This window comes from Pristiophorus japonicus, chromosome 14 (assembly GCF_044704955.1).
Source record: "Pristiophorus japonicus isolate sPriJap1 chromosome 14, sPriJap1.hap1, whole genome shotgun sequence".
In the NCBI taxonomy this organism is placed as follows: domain Eukaryota; kingdom Metazoa; phylum Chordata; class Chondrichthyes; family Pristiophoridae; genus Pristiophorus; species Pristiophorus japonicus.
The window spans coordinates 7,991,532-8,008,305 of record NC_091990.1 but is presented as its reverse complement, the minus strand read 5'-3'; positions in this window follow the sequence as shown (position 1 = coordinate 8,008,305).

The window sequence follows — 16,774 nt, the reverse complement described above, 5'->3', positions numbered from 1 at the left end:
AGGAGAAACTTTTTCACCCAGAGAGTGGTGAACCTGTGGAATTCTCTACCACAGAAAGTTGTTGAGTCCAGTTCGTTGGGCATATTCAAAAGGGAGTTAGATGTGGCCCTCGCGGCTAAAGGGATCAGGGGGTATGGAGAGAAGGTAGGGGTGGGGGTACTGAGTGAATGATCAGCCATGATCATATTGAATGGTGGTGCAGGCTCGATGGGCCGAATGGCCTAATCCCGCACCTATTTCTATGTTTCTATGTTTCAATGAAGGACCTAATATTCCAGGTCCTGAACTACATCCTGAAGGGTGGAAGATGCCTGTGCGGGGATTTTTTTAACGTGGGGTGGCACACCAGCCACCACACGGGCTTGACAGAGCTCGGTCTTGGTCCAGCAGCAAGGATTAACCAAGGGTTAACCAAGGGTTAACCAAGGATTATCTTTGAAAGAGCAGTCGAGCTCAGTCCCACACCCCCACTTGTTCTCTGTAACCCTGTAAGCTCCTCGTCCTCAAGTACCTGACCATCTCCCTATCTATGGCATCACCTTCCGCCACCTTGTCCAGATCCCTCTCCAGTGAAAAAACATCTCCTCTCTAGATCTTTTGCCAATGATTTACGTCGAAGACCTTTGGTTACTGACTCACTCGCTCGAGGGAATAGTTTTTCTCTATTGACTCTACTTCAAATATATAAATCACGAGGAATGGTTTATGATTTGAAAACTTCCAGCACTTTTCAGCTGCAGCGTGACAATTTGCATTGGATTCTTTTTCTCCCAGTGTGTGCGAGTGGATATAATCAGCCCCATCACACTGCCATAAATCATCTTACCATACCTAGTCTATTGGAGATACTTTACCTGAGGACTAGGTCATTTCCATCTTGTAGCTGAATGAATTGAGAAACCTGATGATTTGTGTGCAAAAGGAACAACAAGATTAGATCAAATAGTTAGCAAGTATTGGGAAATATCAAGTGCAGTCAAACTTGAGTAATACTGAAAATGGAAATCTAGCCATCTGCTTAGTAACTTCAGTAGCTTCAGTAACTGTTCTCTAGCACTGAAGCTTTGCCAGATTGTTCTTGATTGAAAGCATAAAAAGTAAAATGATTTTATCTCCCCACTGGCCTCTACAAACAACTGTTCAATCAGAATATCACAAGCAGCATCCTCAGCCATCTGTTGGATTCTGTGAAGGTCCCACTGTCTCACAGCGAAATTATTATAAGGTTCTCATCCTCACTTTTAAATCGCCCCCAAGGCCTCGCTCCAGCCTCTCCGAGTGATGCTCTCCAACCACACTGCTCCTCTCAACCCAGTTTATTCCTCGTTTTCCACCCTCTTTGCTCCACCGTCAGTGGCCGCTCTTTCCGTCACTAAGCCCCTTTCCTCTGTGTCAGTCGTGGCTCAGTGGGCAACACTCTCGCCTCTGAGTCAGAAGGTTGTGGCTTTAAGTCCCACTCCAAGGACCTGAGCACAAAAATCTAGGCTGACACTCCAGTACAGTGCTGAGGGAGCGCTGTCATGTTTCCTACATTACAACAGTGACTCCACTCCAAAAGTTCTTCATTGGCTGTAAAGTGCTTTGGGATGTCCAGAGGCTGTGAAAGGCACTACATAAATGCAAGTCTTTCTTTTCTTTTTTCTTTGAATGTCTCTCCCTAAATTCCTCAGCCCTGTCACCTCCCTCTCAGGTGAAAGTCTCTCTGCTTTACTACACGTTTTGTATTGCCATTTCCCCCACTTGCTCAAGATTCACTTTGCCCTGTAAAGCACACAGAATGACTTTCTGTGCACGAGGAGTACTGCAAGAGATGTCATCTCCTTTTAGCATTAATCTGACTTGGTTGGAAATGGTAGTTTACAGGAAAAAACTTTCCCGTGACAGAATTCTGTCCCACACATACACACACAAGGAAATCTGGAGAAAGTTTTGGTAAAGACAATGGTTATCAAAGAACATAAAAAAAAGAAGGTGGAGTCGGCCATTTGGCCCCTCGAGCCTGCTCCGCCATTCAATAAGATCATGGCTGATCTGATCTTGGCCTCAACTCCACTTCTCTGCCCGCTCCCCATAACCTTATCATTCAAAAGAGCCCATATGATGACAACAGTCTTGCAATCTGATCACAGAACATTACCAAAGCTATAATGTGGCTTACTTCTATGGAGGTGTAATGTATGCACCTGTGAGTATGCTCACAGGTTTGTAGAGCCGTTGCCGCCACCGCGGAGTGTCTGATTAAGGTTAACGGGTCTTTGACGGCGGTTCTTCACTTTGGGAGAGGGATGCGCCAGGCCAGTTTTATGCCATCTGCGTGGAGCCTTTCCAGCGCCTCTTGCCGACGATTGCAGGGACTGGCTCTGCAAGGGCCGGGCGTGGAGATCATCCTCTCGGCTTACTCCGATAACGTGCTCCTCATGGTCGAGGATCATATTGATCCTAACCCTAACCCTAATCCGAACCGTAACCCTAACCCTAACCCTGCATGAGTGCCAGGAGATTTACTCGGCCGCATCCTCCGCTAGGATCAACTGGTAGAAATGTTCCGGACTCCTGGTGGGTCAGTGGCGGGTGGACTCCCTGCCGGAGGAGCTCAGGCCTTTTGCCTGGAGCACGACCCATCTCCTCTATCTGGGAGTCTACCTTAGCCCCGACGAGGAAGCCTGGCCGGCGAACTGGCAGGAGCTGGAGGCCAAGGTCGCCGCTCGCCTAGGGCGCTGGACAGGACTGCTCCGAGTGCTGTCCTACAGGGGTTGAGCACTAGTCATAAACCAACTGGTGGCCGCCATGCTGTTGTACCGGCTGGTCACTTTGACCCCTCCCCCTGCGTTTGTCGCCAAGATACAGAAGAAGTTGGTGGACTTCTTCTGGAACAACAGGAAGCACTGGGTCTCTGCCGTGGTCTTGAGTCTCCCGCTTGGGGAGGGCGGTCAGTCGTTGGTGTGCGTCAGCGCCCAGCTCGCGACTTTCCGTCTTCAGACCCTGCAGAGATACCTTTACGGCGAGCCCCCTCATAGGTGGCGTGCGCTGGCGATGTATTTCTTCCGCCAGCAGCACAGCCTCAACTACGACACGCAGCTCCTGTTTGTGAGCTTGGGGGGCATCAGGACCGTCGTCCAGGGGCTGCCTGTCTTTTACAAGGAACTCACCAGGGTCTGGAACAAAGTCTCCACCAAGCGCAGCTCTCCACCGGCTGGAGTGGGGGCCGTCCTGCAGGAGCCGCTGCTCGGGAATCCGTACCTCCACGACCGAGGTTTTAGGTGGCGGTCGGACGAGAGGGCTGTGGCTGGTGAGGTGACCAGGGTCAGGGACCTGCTCGATGGCGGAGGAGTGGGCTGGATGGCGCCAGACACGCTGGCGCGGCGCCTAAATTCGGCCGACGTCCGCCGTGCGGCCGATACCATCGAGTCGCTAAAAACAGCTCTGGGCCCTGACTCCGTTAGGTGCGTCGAGGAGGCTCAAGCACGTGGGGAGATCCCGTCCGAACTGACCCCCGTCCGGACGGAATTCCTCATCGGCGCCAAACCCCGGAACCTCCCTCGGGAGCCAGCGCCTCACAACTTGAGCCGCCTCGGGGAAATCCCCTCCGTGCCTTTCAATTCCGCGCGGAGGGGTTTCCTGTACGGGCTGCTCCTGCACACCCTCAACTTTGCCAACCTCGTCTGCCGTCCGGACACGCCATGGTGCAACATCTTACCGTCCGGAGGAGGCGGGGGTCCCCGATGGAGGGCACTCTACGCAGGGGTCCTCCCACTATTCATCGGGGACTTGGCCTGGAGGGTGGTGCACGGAGCAGTGCCGTGCAATAAATTTTTAAGCCGGTTCACGGGCTCCCAGGCCGCCTGCAATTTCTGCAGTCTGGAGGAGTCCGTGTTCCATTTTTTTATTGAATGTTCCATTATTTAAAGGGGCTGCTCCTCAAGTTCTGGTTGCACTTTAGTCCCACACTCCTGATCTTTGGGCACCCTGTGCAGAGGGGAGCGTGTAGGTCCGAGGGCCTCCTTGTAGGACTGCTCCTGGGCACGGCCAAGGGTGCCATCAGCCGGTCCAGGCAGCGGGCGGTCGAGGGGGTCGTTCAACCTGACTGCCTGCCTCTCTTCCGCGCCTACATCTGAGCCAGGGTGTCCTTGGAGATGGAGCACGCGGTGTCCACCGGTACGCTCGCGGCCTTCCGCGAGAGGTGGGCACCGGAGGGACTGGAGTGCATCATCACCCCCGGCAACCAAATTTTAATTTGATTTTATATGTTTTAAAGTTTAATTTGTTTTAATTGCCAGTTTTAGTGTCCCCCTCTCCTTTTATAGGGGGCACTTGTAAATTATGGTTTTAGAGCCCCAAATAAAAACCATAAAAACTACAATCATACAAAATAAAAACAACAAAAAAAGCGGGCCTGGGGAAATGTTTGGAGTGTCCCCCAGATCGGGGGGCACTTGATTTAATGTTTCATTTTGTTTACTTCAAAAGAATTGTAGAGCCGTTGCCGCCACCGCGGAGTGTCTGATTAAGGTTAACGTGTCTTTGACGGCGCTCCTTCATTTTAGGAGAGGGGTGCGCCAGAGATGCCCCAAGTCCGGCCAGTTATAAGCCGTCTGCGTGGAGCCTTTCCTGCGCCTCCTATGGACGAGGTTGCCGGGACTGGCTCTGCAAGGGCCGGGCGTGGAGATCGTCCTCTCGGCTTACTCCGATGACGTGCTCCTCGCGGTAGAGGATCCCGCTGACCTGCGGAGGATGCGTGAGTGCCAGGAGATTTACTCGGCCGCTTCCTCCGCCAGGATCAACTGGGAGAAATGTTCCGGACTCCTGGTGGGTCAGTGGCGGGTGGACTCCCTGCCGGAGGAGCTCAGGCCTTTTGCCTGGAGCACGACCCATCTCCTCTATCTGGGAGTCTACCTAGGCCCCGACTAGGAAGCCTGGCCGGCGAACTGGCAAGAGCTGGAGGCCAAGGTCGCCGCTCGCCTAGGGCGCTGGACAGGACTGCCACGAGTGCTGTCCTACAGGGGTCAAGCGCTAGTCATAAACCAGCTGGTGGCCGCTATGCTGTGGTACCGGCTGGTCACTTTGACCCCTCCCCCTGCGTTTGTCACCAAGATACAGGAGAAGCTGATGGACTTTTTCTGGAACAACAGGAAGCACTGGGTCTCTGCGGCGATCTTGAGTATCCCGCTTAAGGAGGGCGGTCAGGTGTTGGTGTGCGTCAGCGCCCAGCTCGCGACTTTCCGTCTTCAGACCCTGCAGAGATACCTTTACGTCGAGCCCCCTCCTAGGTGGTGTGCGCTGGCGACGTATTTCTTCCGCCAGCAGCACGGCCTCAATTACGACACGCAGCTCCTGTTTGTGAGCTTGGGGGGCGTCAGGACCGCCTTCCAGGAGCTGCTTGTCTTTTACAAGGAACTCACCAGGGTCTGGAACAAAATCACCACCAAATGCAGTTCTCCCCCGTCTGGAGTGGCGGCTGTCCTTCGGGAGCCACTGCTCAGGAATCTGTACCTCCACGACCGAGGTTTTAGGTGACAGGCAGATGAGAGGGCTGTGTCTGGTGAGGTGACCAGGGTCAGGGAATTGCTCGATGGCGGAGGAGCGGGCTGGGTGGCACCAGATCAGCTGGCACGGCGCCTAAACTGAGCCAACGTCCGACGCACGTCCAATGCCATCCAGTCGCTAAAAACAGCGCTGGGTTCTGACTCCGTTAGATGTGTCGAGGAGGCTCAAGCACGTGGGGAGATCCCGTCTGAACTGACCCCGTCTGGATGGAATTCCTCATCGGCGCCAAGCCCCGAAACCTCCCTCGGGAGCCGGCGCCTCACAACTTGAGACTCCTCGAGGAAATCCTCTCCGTGCCTTTCAGTTCTGCGCGGAGGGGATAACTGTACGGGTTGCTCCTGCACACTCTCCACGTTGCCATCCTCGTCTGCGGGCTAGAGTAGTCCGTGTTCCATGTTTTTATCGAATGTGCGAGGTTGCAGCCCCTCTTCCAATATTTGAAGGGGCTGCTCCTCAAATTCTGGTTGCACTTCAGTCCCACGCTCCTGATCTTTGGACACCCTGTGCGGAGGGGAGCGGGCAGGTCGGAAGGCCTCCTCGTAGGACTGCTCCTGGGCACGGCCATGGAGGCCATCAGCCGGTCCAGGCAGCAGGCAATCGAGGGGGTCATTCAGCCCGACTGCCTGCCTCTCTTCCGCGGTTACATCCGGGCCAGGGTGTCCCTGGAGATGGAGCACGCGGTGTCCACCGGTACGCTCGCGGCCTTCCGCGAGAGGTGGGCGCCGGAGGGACTGGAGTGCATCATCACCCCCGGCAACCACATTTTAATTTGGACCATGTGTCTAAAGTTTAATTTGTTTAAGTTTGTCGGTTTTAATGCCCCCTCCCCTGTTAGCCAGGGGGTACTTGTATAATTTGTGTTTTTGGTGCCCTCAAAAAAAAAACAAGGGGGCACTTGATTGAAAGTTTTTGGAATGTGCCCCCCCCTCCCCTTTAACCAGGGGGTACTTGTTTACAGATACAACAAAAATAGTTGTAGAGCCATTGCCGCAGAGTGTCTGATTAAAGTAAAGTTAACGGGTCTTTGACGGCGCCCCTTCGCTTTGGGAGAGGGGTGCGCCAGGGATGCCCCAAGTCCGGCCAGTTATACGCCGTTTGCGTGGAGCCTTTCCTGCGCCTCTTGCGGACGAGGTTGACGGGACTGGCTCTGCAAGGGCCGGGCGTGGAGGTCGTCCTCTCGGCTTACGCCGATGACATGCTCCTCACGGTCGAGGATCCCATTGACCTGCGGAGGATGTGTGAGTGCCAGGAGATTTACTCGGCCGCATCCCCCACCAGGATCAACTGGGAGAAATGTTCCGGACTCCTGGTGGGTCAGTGGCCGGAGGAGCTCAGGCCTTTTGCCTGGAGCACGACCCATCTCCTCTATCTGGGAGTCTACCTTAATCCTGACCAGGAAGCCCGGTCGACAAACTGGCAAGAACTGGAGGCCAAGGTCGCCGCTCGCCTAGGGCGCTGGACAGGACTGCTCCGAGTGCTGTCCTACAGGGGTCGACGCTAGTCATAAACCAGCTGGTGGCCGCTATGCTGTGGTACCGGCTGGTCACTTTGACTCCTCCCCCTGCGATTGTCGCCAAGATACAGAATTAGCTGGTGGACTTCTTCTGGAACAACAGGAAGCACTGGGTCTCTGCTGCAGTTCTGAGTCTCCCGCTTAGGGAGGGCGGTCAGTCATTGGTGTGCGTCAGCGCCCAGCTCGCGACCTTCCGTCTTCAGACCCTGCAGAGATACCTGTACATTGAGCCCCCTCCTAGATGGTGTGTGCTGGGGAATTAGGAGGGGGAAAATAAAGTATGAGAAGAAGCTTCCTGGGAACATAAAAACTGACTGCAAAAACTTCTTTAGCTATGTGAAGAGAAAAGGAATAGTGAAGACAAACATAGGTCCCTTGCCATCAGATTCAGGTGAATTTATAATGGGGAACAAAGAAATGACAGACCAGTTAAACAAATACTTTGGTTCTGTCTTCATGAAGGAGGACACATATAACCTTCTAGAAATACTATTTTCCCCCTCCTAATTAAACCCTTTGTCCTCCTCTGCTGTATTATAAAATTCTCCCAGTCCTCAGGTTTGCTGCTTTTTCTGGCAAATTTATATGCCTCTTCCTTGGATTTAACACTATCCTTAATTTCCCTTGTTAGCCACGGTTGAGCCACCTTCCCCGTTTTATTTTTACTCCAGACAGGGATGTACAATTGTTGAAAATAATCCATGTGATCTTTAAATGTTTGCCATTGCCTATCCACTGTTAACCCTTTAAGTATCATTCACCAGTCTATTCTAGCCAATTCATGTTTCATTCCATCGAAGTTACCTTTCCTTAAGTTCAGGACTTTAGTCTCTGAATTAACTGTGTCACTCTCCATCTTAATAAAGAATTCTACCATATTATGGTCACTCTTCCCCAAGGGGCCTCGCACAACAAGTGAGAAGGAGGAACTGAAGGAAATCCTTATTAGGTGGGAAATTGTGTTAGGGAAATTGATGGGATTGAAGGCCGATAAATCCCTGGGGCCTGATAGTCTGCATCCCAGAGTACTTAAGGAAGTGGCCCTAGAAATAGTGGATGCATTGGTGATCATTTTCCAACAGTCTATTGACTCTGGATCAGTTCCTATGGATTAGAGGGTAGCTAATGTAACACCACTATTTAAGAAAGGAGGGAGAGAGAAAACGGGGAATTATAGATCAGTTAGCCTGACATCAGTAGTGGGGAAAATTTTGGAATCAATTATTAAAGATGAAATAGCAGCGCATTTGGAAAGCAATGACTGGATCAGTCCAAGTCAGCATGGATTTATGAAAGGAAAATCATGCTTGACAAATCTTCTAGAATTTTTTGAGGATGTAACTCGCAGAGTGGACAAGGGAGAACCAGTGGATGTGGTGTATTTGGACTTTCAAAAGGCTTTTGACAAGGTCCCACACAAGAGATTAGTGTGCAAAATTAAAGCACATGGTATTTGGGGGTAATATACTGACGTGGATAGAGAACTGGTTGGCAGACAGGAAGCAGAGAGCCGGGATAAACGGGTCCTTTTCAGAATGGCAGGCAGTGACTAGTGGGGTGCCACAGGGCTCAGTGCTGGGACCCCAGCTATTTACAATATACATTAATGATTTAGATGAAAGAATTGAGTGTAATATCTCCAAGTTTGCAGATGACACTAAGCTGGGTGGCGGTGTGAGCTGTGAGGAGGATGCTAAGAGGCTGCAGGGTGATTTGGGCAGGTTAGGTGAGTGGGCAAATGCATGGCAGATGCAGTATAATGTGGTGGCAAAAACAGGAAGGCAGAATATTATCTGAATGCGACAGATTAGGAAAAGGGGAGGTGTAACGAGACCTGGGTGTCATGGTACATCAATCATTGAAAGTTGGCATGCAGGTACAGCAGGCAGTGAAGAAGGCAAATGGTATGTTGGCATTCATAGCCAGGGGATTTGCGTATAGGAGCAGGGAGGTCTTACTCCAATTGTACAGGGCCTTAGTGAGGCGTCACCTGGAATATTATGTTCAGTTTTGGTCTCCTAATCTGAGGAAGGACATTCTTGCTATTGAGGGAGTGCAGCGAAGGTTCACCAGACTGATTCCCGGGATGGCAGGACTGACATATGAGGAGAGACTGGATCGACTGGGCCTGTATTCACTGGAGTTTAGAAGGATGAGAGGGGATCTCATAGAAACATATAAAATTCTGACGGGACTGGACAGGTTAGATGCAGGAAGAATGTTCTCGATGTTGGGGAAGTCCAGAACCAGGGGACACAGTCTAAGGACAAGGGGTAGGCCATTTAGCACTGAGATGAGGAGAAACTTCTTCACTCAGAGAATTGTTAACCTGTGGAATTCCCTACCACAGAGAGTTGTTGATGCCAGTTCATTGGATATATTCAAGAGGGAGTTAGATATGGCCCTTACGGCTAAAGGGATCAAGGTGTATGGAGAGAAAGCAGGAAAGGGGTACTGAGGTGAATGATCAGCCATGATCTTATTGAATGGTGGTGCAGGCTCGAAGGGCCGAATGGCCTATTCCTGCACCTATTTTCTATGTTTCTATGTTTCTCTCCTGCGGTTACATTCGAACCAGGGTGTCTCTGGAGATGGACCATGCGGTGTCCACCGGTACGCTCGCGGCCTTGCACGAGAGGTGGATACCAGGGACTGGAGTGCATTATCACCCCCGGCCAACAAATTTTAATTTGACTGTTTTAAGTTTAAAATTTAATTTGTGCAAATTGTTGATTTTAGTGCCCCTTTAATAAGGGGGCATTTGATTTATGTTTTGATTTACAGATTTACAGATGGAACAAAATAGTTGTAGAGCTGTTGCATTGTAAGTGACTTAGCCAGTCACCTGATGTTCACAAGACTCAATAAAACCCCAACCAGTTGAGTTGAGGTCATCCACGAAGAGGTATGCAGTTGTGAGCCTGGTGGATGAACTGGTAACGTGCAGTGTGATTGTTAAACCTTTATTAATAAACCAACTAGTTCCTAATAGCAATGTGTTGCTATGGAATCTTAAGCAAAGAACCCATGAAGCAAATACATTACAGAGGGAGATTGTGAAGTGTATACGAGTGCATTTACCACATTCTCCATGTGAAGCTTCATATCATTGCTAGACTTAGGTGCCTTAAATATTTCCTTTTCTCTTCTCTCCCTCTCTCTCTCTTTCTATTAGTATTGGCTTTCACACTCGAAGTTTCAGAACATTAAGCTTAGAATCGTGCCTGTGGTTAATTGAGCACCAATTTGGGTCCATATTTAACCTTCCAAGCACTTTGGAATCAATCCTATTTATTGCTTTGCTGAAAAGTAAATTATTATGGATTGCTTACATTTTCACTCCAGTGATTAATGGAGATAAGGAAATAATTTCAATTCCAAACCAAAGAGCAGCTCCAACCGACCCTGTTCTGCTGCCTTGGAATCATTCAAACGTCCTTTATTTTAGTGCTGGTGTTAACAATAAAATTTTCTTCAGGCTGAAGTTATCTCCAGTGCTTCATGCAGCCCCTCGAGCCTGCTCCGCCATTCAATAAGATCCATTTTCTCGCCCGATCCACATATCCCTTGATTTCCTTAGTGCACAAAGATCTATCGATCTCAGCCTTGAATATTCTCAATGATTCAGCATCCACAGCCCTCTAGGGCATATAATTCCAGAGATTCACCACTCACTGAGTGAAGAAATTTCTCCTCATCTCAGTCCTAAATGGCCGACCCCTTATCCTGAGACTGTGACCCCTGGTTCTAGACTCTCCAGCCCGAGGGAAACATCCTCTCAGCATTTACCCTGTCGAGCCCTCGAAGAATTTTAGACGTAAAAATACGTGTGGCACAGATGCAAGGCCAGACATGTTGTGCATCATCTTAATTGAGGAGTTACAACAGTAGAAATAAACACGGAAGGAAAGTTAACATGGTGACTACAATAGGGAGAAGAAAAATAAAAAATAAATAAAGCCAACGCTGAATAATTCAGGGGGCAATTTTAACCCGACTCGCGCAGCAGAAACCTGGCGGGTGGGCAGTTAAAATCGCCCTGGCCTTTACCCGCCATGATCGCAACAATTGCAACCTCTGCAATTTTAACCTGCTCTCCCGAGCAGGCAGCAGGGACAGACGCCCGGAGCCAACAGGGTCCTTCTGTACACAGGCACAGTGTGGCCCGATGACATCATTTTAACGCCCAAGCGTAATTTTAACTCCGGCCTGAGCGGGCAATCCGCCCGCAGTTAAAATCGGGGCCTTATTATCGATCTGAAAATTTGCAGCTGAACAATTAATTCAGTTCCAACTGTTTCCACTAAATCCAAAAGATCTCCCAGAATTAGAAACCCTTTTCCTCATTACATCCATTTGTTTGGTCACGCTCTTCCCATTCTCACACAAATCGGCAGCTAAATCACTCGCCCGATAGGATAAAACCATTTGTGACACCACAATAGAACAAGTAGGAGCCTGCCCCATCGCACAGCCGATGGCCCTGGAGAGGGTGATTGGTCTGCGGCTGAGAAACTGGGCCAGAATCGTGCCTTTTAGGATATCTGGACAAAGCAACAACAACTTATATTTATATAGCACCTTTAAAGTAGTAAAGCACTTCAGAGGAGAGTTATAAGGCAAAAGATTTGACACCGAGCCACAGAAGGAGAAACCAGGGCAGGTGACCAGCCAGGCCACTTCTGCAAACTGAGTTGCAACGACTATTTAAGAAATGAGGAAATAAGGTTGGATCGACGCTCAGCTCAGTCTGAGATATCGACCTGATGCTAGGCCGAGCCACCAACATTGCTTATTTAATTTACAGCAATTAGTGATGAGTGAAAAATCATTATTGATGTGATTGCCCTGACATTTCAACAGTACCACTCGAGGCAACGTGCTGAAAAATCTCACAGCAACAATGTGATTGGCCAGCAGTGCGAGCTCACGGCCTGTATCTGTGCGGGCTGCCCATCTCACACCGACCTTTTCAGTACAATGCGGCATTGCACATTGACAGGGGAAATGCAGCTCTGGACGATCACTAAACAAATTTCGTTATAATTTACCAAAATTCTCTGGACTATGGGGAGGTACCAGCGGATTGGAGAGCAGCTAGTGTAACGCCTCTGTTTAAAAAAGGGGGCAGACAAAAGGCAGGTAACTATAGGCCGGTTAGTTTAACATCTGTAGTGGGGAAAATGCTTGAAACTATCATTAAGGAAGAAATAGCGGGACATCTGGATAGGAATAGTGCAATCAAGCAGACGCAGCATGGATTCATGAAGGGGAAATCATGTTTGACTAATTTACTGGAATTCTTTGAGGATATAACGAGCATGGTGGATAGAGGTGTACCGATGGATGTGGTGTATTTAGATTTCCAAAAGGCATTCGATAAGGTGCCACACAAAAGGTTACTGCAGAAGATAAAGGTACACGGAGTCAGAGGAAATGTATTAGCATGGATAGAGAATTGGCTGGCTAACAGAAAGCAGAGAGTCGGGATAAATGGGTCCTTTTCGGGTTGGAAATCGGTGGTTAGTGGTGTGCCACAGGGATCGGTGCTGGGACCACAGCTGTTTACAATATACATAGATGACCTGGAAGAGAGGACAGAGTGTAGTGCAACAAAATTTGCAGATGACACAAAGATTAGTGGGAAAGCGGGTTGTGTAGAGAGAGGCTGCAAAGAGATTTAGATAGGTTAAGCGAATGGCCTAAGGTTTGGCAGATGGAATACAATGTTGGAAAGTGTGAGGTCATCCACCTTGGGAAAAAAAACAGTAAAAGGGAATATTATTTGAATGGGGAGAAATTACAACATGCTGCGGTGCAGAGGGACCTGGGGGTCCTTGTGCATGAATCCCAAAAAGTTAGTTTGCAGGTGCAGCAGGTAATCAGGAAGGCGAATGGAATGTTGGCCTTCATTGTGAGAGGGATGAAGTACAAAAGCAGGGAGGTCCTGCTGCAACTGTACAGGGTATTGGTGAGGCCGCACCTGGAGTACTGTGTGCAGTTTTGGTCACCTTACTTAAGGAAGGATATACTAGCTTTGGAGGGGGTACAGAGACGATTCACTAGGCTGATTCCGGAGATGAGGGGGTTACCTTATGATGATAGATTGAGTAGACTGGGTCTTTACTCGTTGGAGTTCAGAAGGATGAGGGGTGATCTTATAGAAACTTTTAAAATAATGAAAGGGATAGAAAAGATAGAGGCAGAGAGGTTGTTTCCACTGGTCGGGGAGACTAGAACTAGGGGGCACAGCCTCAAAATACAGGGGAGCCAATTTAAAACCGAGTTGAGAAGGAATTTCTTCTCCCAGAGGGTTGTGAATCTGTGGAATTCTCTGCCCAAGGAAGCAGTTGAGGCTAGCTCATTGAATGTATTCAAATCACAGATAGATAGATTTTTAACCAATAAGGGAATTAAGGGTTATCGGGGAGCGGGCGGGTAAGTGGAGCTGAGTCCACGGCCAGATCAGCCATGATCTTGTTGAATGGCGGAGCAGGCTCGAGGGGTTAGATGGCCTACTCCTGTTCCTAATTCTTATGGTCTTATGTTCTTATGTTCTTAAATTCCGTCATATATTTGTGTTAGAATAGTTTATCAATAGTTCTAACGCAGTAGTTATAATGACCTCTCGCATAATAGATGAAACACATACAACAAAAGCAACAACTTGTCTTTATATAGCGCCTTTAATGTAGTGAAATGTCCCAAGGCACATCACGGGAGTGTTATAAGACAGAAAAAAAACATTTGACACCAAGTCACATAAGGAGAAGTTAGGGCAGATGACCAAATGTTTGGTCAAAGGTGTTAGTTTTATGGATCGTCTTAAAGGAGGATAGAAAGATAGGGTGGGAATTGCAGAGTTTCGGGCCCAGGAAACAGAAGGCACGGCCACCAATGGTTGAGCGATTACAATCAGGATGCTCAAGAGGGCAGAATTAGAGGAGCGCAGACATCTCGGAGGGTTGTGGGGCTGGAGGGGATTACAGAGATAGGGAGGGGCGAGGGCCATGGAGGGATTTGAAAACAAGGATGAGAATTTTGAAATCGAGCCGTTGCTTAACTGGGAGCCAATGTAGGTCAGCGAGCACAAGGGGTGATGGGTGAATGGGACTTGGTGCAAGTTGGGACACGAGCTGCCGAGTTTTGGATCACGTAGGGTAGAATGTGGGAGGCCAGCCAGGAGTGCGTTGGAATCGTCAAGTCTAGAGGTAAGAAAAGCATGGATGAGGGCTTCAGCAGCGGATGAGCTGAGGCAGGGGCGATGTAATTGGCAACAGTTAAGCGGGTGCTAAAAGAATAGCAGGGCCAGTGTGTGACTGTTAGCTAATTTTCCTTGGTTTGAAAGTACAGTACATTAATTCACGGGCATGATTAAAACTTCTGGCAGAATAAGGAGAATGATACTCGGCTCCTGCAGACCCAAGACATAGATATAGCCTTCCCAAAATGTTTCAGGATTACAAGGGTGAGGATCGCCATTCGGCCCATCTTAGCTCATCAGTCCAGAAAGAACTTGCAGTCTCCCACCCCACTCTCCCATCACAATACACACTGTCTAATAAATAATTCGAAAACGTTCATTCTCTGCTGCACTAGCCAGATGTACTTTCCAAATATTGACCACTCTCTGTGTGAAGGAGAAATGCCTGATATCACTCCTTTCACTAATATAAATTTGTGACTTGACGGACCATCCATAGCTTAACTTGAATTATTGTTCCAGATTTTCTATATCTGTACTCTAAGTTATTTTCTTATTGACTGCCTCTGAGCTTAAATAGCCCAAGTTCTACCACACTGAAATCTGAAAGAGTTTTCCATTACAATAAAGTTTTCTATCCAAATACCTGTCTTATTCTCCTGTTCCCAGTTCAGCTGCTTTCTGTTAATCAATAATGTAGCACAGGAGGAGCATTCGATACCAAACGCTGCAGCATTTTAAAGTTCAGACTAAGAATGACTCATGAAATTAAAAGTATTCTGGTCATATTACAACCAAGGAGTGTAATTAACTGATTATAGAGACTGCTCACTACCCCATTGTACCTCACCCTTGAGTTCCACAGCGACTGTGAGGGAAATTGTCTTAATATAACCTGTACCTGCGTCTTCCTGCGTCTCTGGTACAAGGGGGCATCAATGCAGCTTCAGTGCTGCTCATTTTGCACTGAAATGGGACCTGTAATGTATGCACTTGTGAAGTTTGTAGAGCTGTTGCAATAGGGTCCAGGCAGCGGACGGTCGAGGGGGTCGTTCAGCCCAACTACCTGCCTCTCTTCCGCAGTTACGTTCGAGCCAGGGTGCCCCTGGAGATGGAGCACGCGGTGTTCACCGGTACGCTCGCGGCCTTCCGCGAGAGGTGGGCGCCGGAGGGACTGGAGTGCAGCAATCAAATTCTAATTTGATTGGTTTAATGTTCCAAAGTTTCATTTGTTAATTTGTCGGTTCTAATGCCCCTTTAATAAGGGGGCACTTAATTTTCTGTTTTACAAAAGTAGATGTTGAGCTGTTGAGTGGGAGTGGCTTAGCCAATCACGTGATCTTCACAAGACTCCATAAAACCCCAGCCAGTTGGGTTCAGGGGATCCACGATGAGTCAGGTGGTTGTGAGCCTGGTGGATGAACTGGTAATGTGTCGTGTGATTGTTGAACCTTTGCTAATAAACCCACTCGTTCTTAATAGCAATGTGTTGCTATGGATTCTTAAGCAAAGAACCCATGAAGCAAATACATTACAGGATCCAAAAAATGGGAGTTACATATATGCAAACCAACACAGGGTAGTGATGATTATGCTGTTACTGTATTCGGGGCTTTAGGAAACATTTGAGTTCAAGTGTAATCTTTGGCATGCAGCTTCCAAAAGATCTTCTGTCCCCCTTTTTATAATCCTCACCAGCCTCCTTCCACCCCTCTTTATCTCACCCCATCAACATATCCCTCTATTCTTTTCTCCCTCAAGTGTTTGTCCAGCTTCCCCTTACATGCATTGATATTATTCACCTCAACTATTCCACCTGGTAGCAAGTTCCACATTCTCACCACTCTCTGGGTAAAGAGGTTTCTCCTGAATTTCCTTATTGAATTTATTAGTGGCGATCTTATACTAATGTCCCCTGGTTTTGGTCTCCCGCACAAGTTCAAATATCTCCTATACATTTACCCTATCAAATCCCTTCATAATTTTAAAGACCTCTATCTGGTCACCCCTCAGCCTTTCCTTTTCTAGAGAAAATAGCCCCAGCTTAGAATGAATCACAGAACAGTTACAGCACAGAAGGAGGACATTCGGCCCATCGAGCCCGTGCCGGCTCTCTGCAAGAGCATTTCAGCCAGTCCCACTCCCCCCGCCCTTTCCCCGTAGCTCTGCATATTTTTTTCCATCAGGTACTTATCCAATTCCCTTTTGAAAGCCACGATTGATTCTGCCTCAGGCAGCGCATTTCAGATCCTAACCACTCGCTGCGTAAAAAAGTTTTTCCTCATGTCGCCTTTGGTTCTTCTGCCAATCGCCTTAAATCTGTGTCCCTCTGGTTCTCGACCCTTCCACCAATGGGAACAGTTTCTCTCGATCTACTCTGTCCAGACCCCTCGTGATTTTGAACACCTCGATCAAATCTCCTCTCAACCTTCTCTGCTCCAAGGAGAACAACCCCAGCTTCTCCAGTCTATCCCCGTAACTGAAGTTCCTCATCCCTGGAACCATTCTCGTAA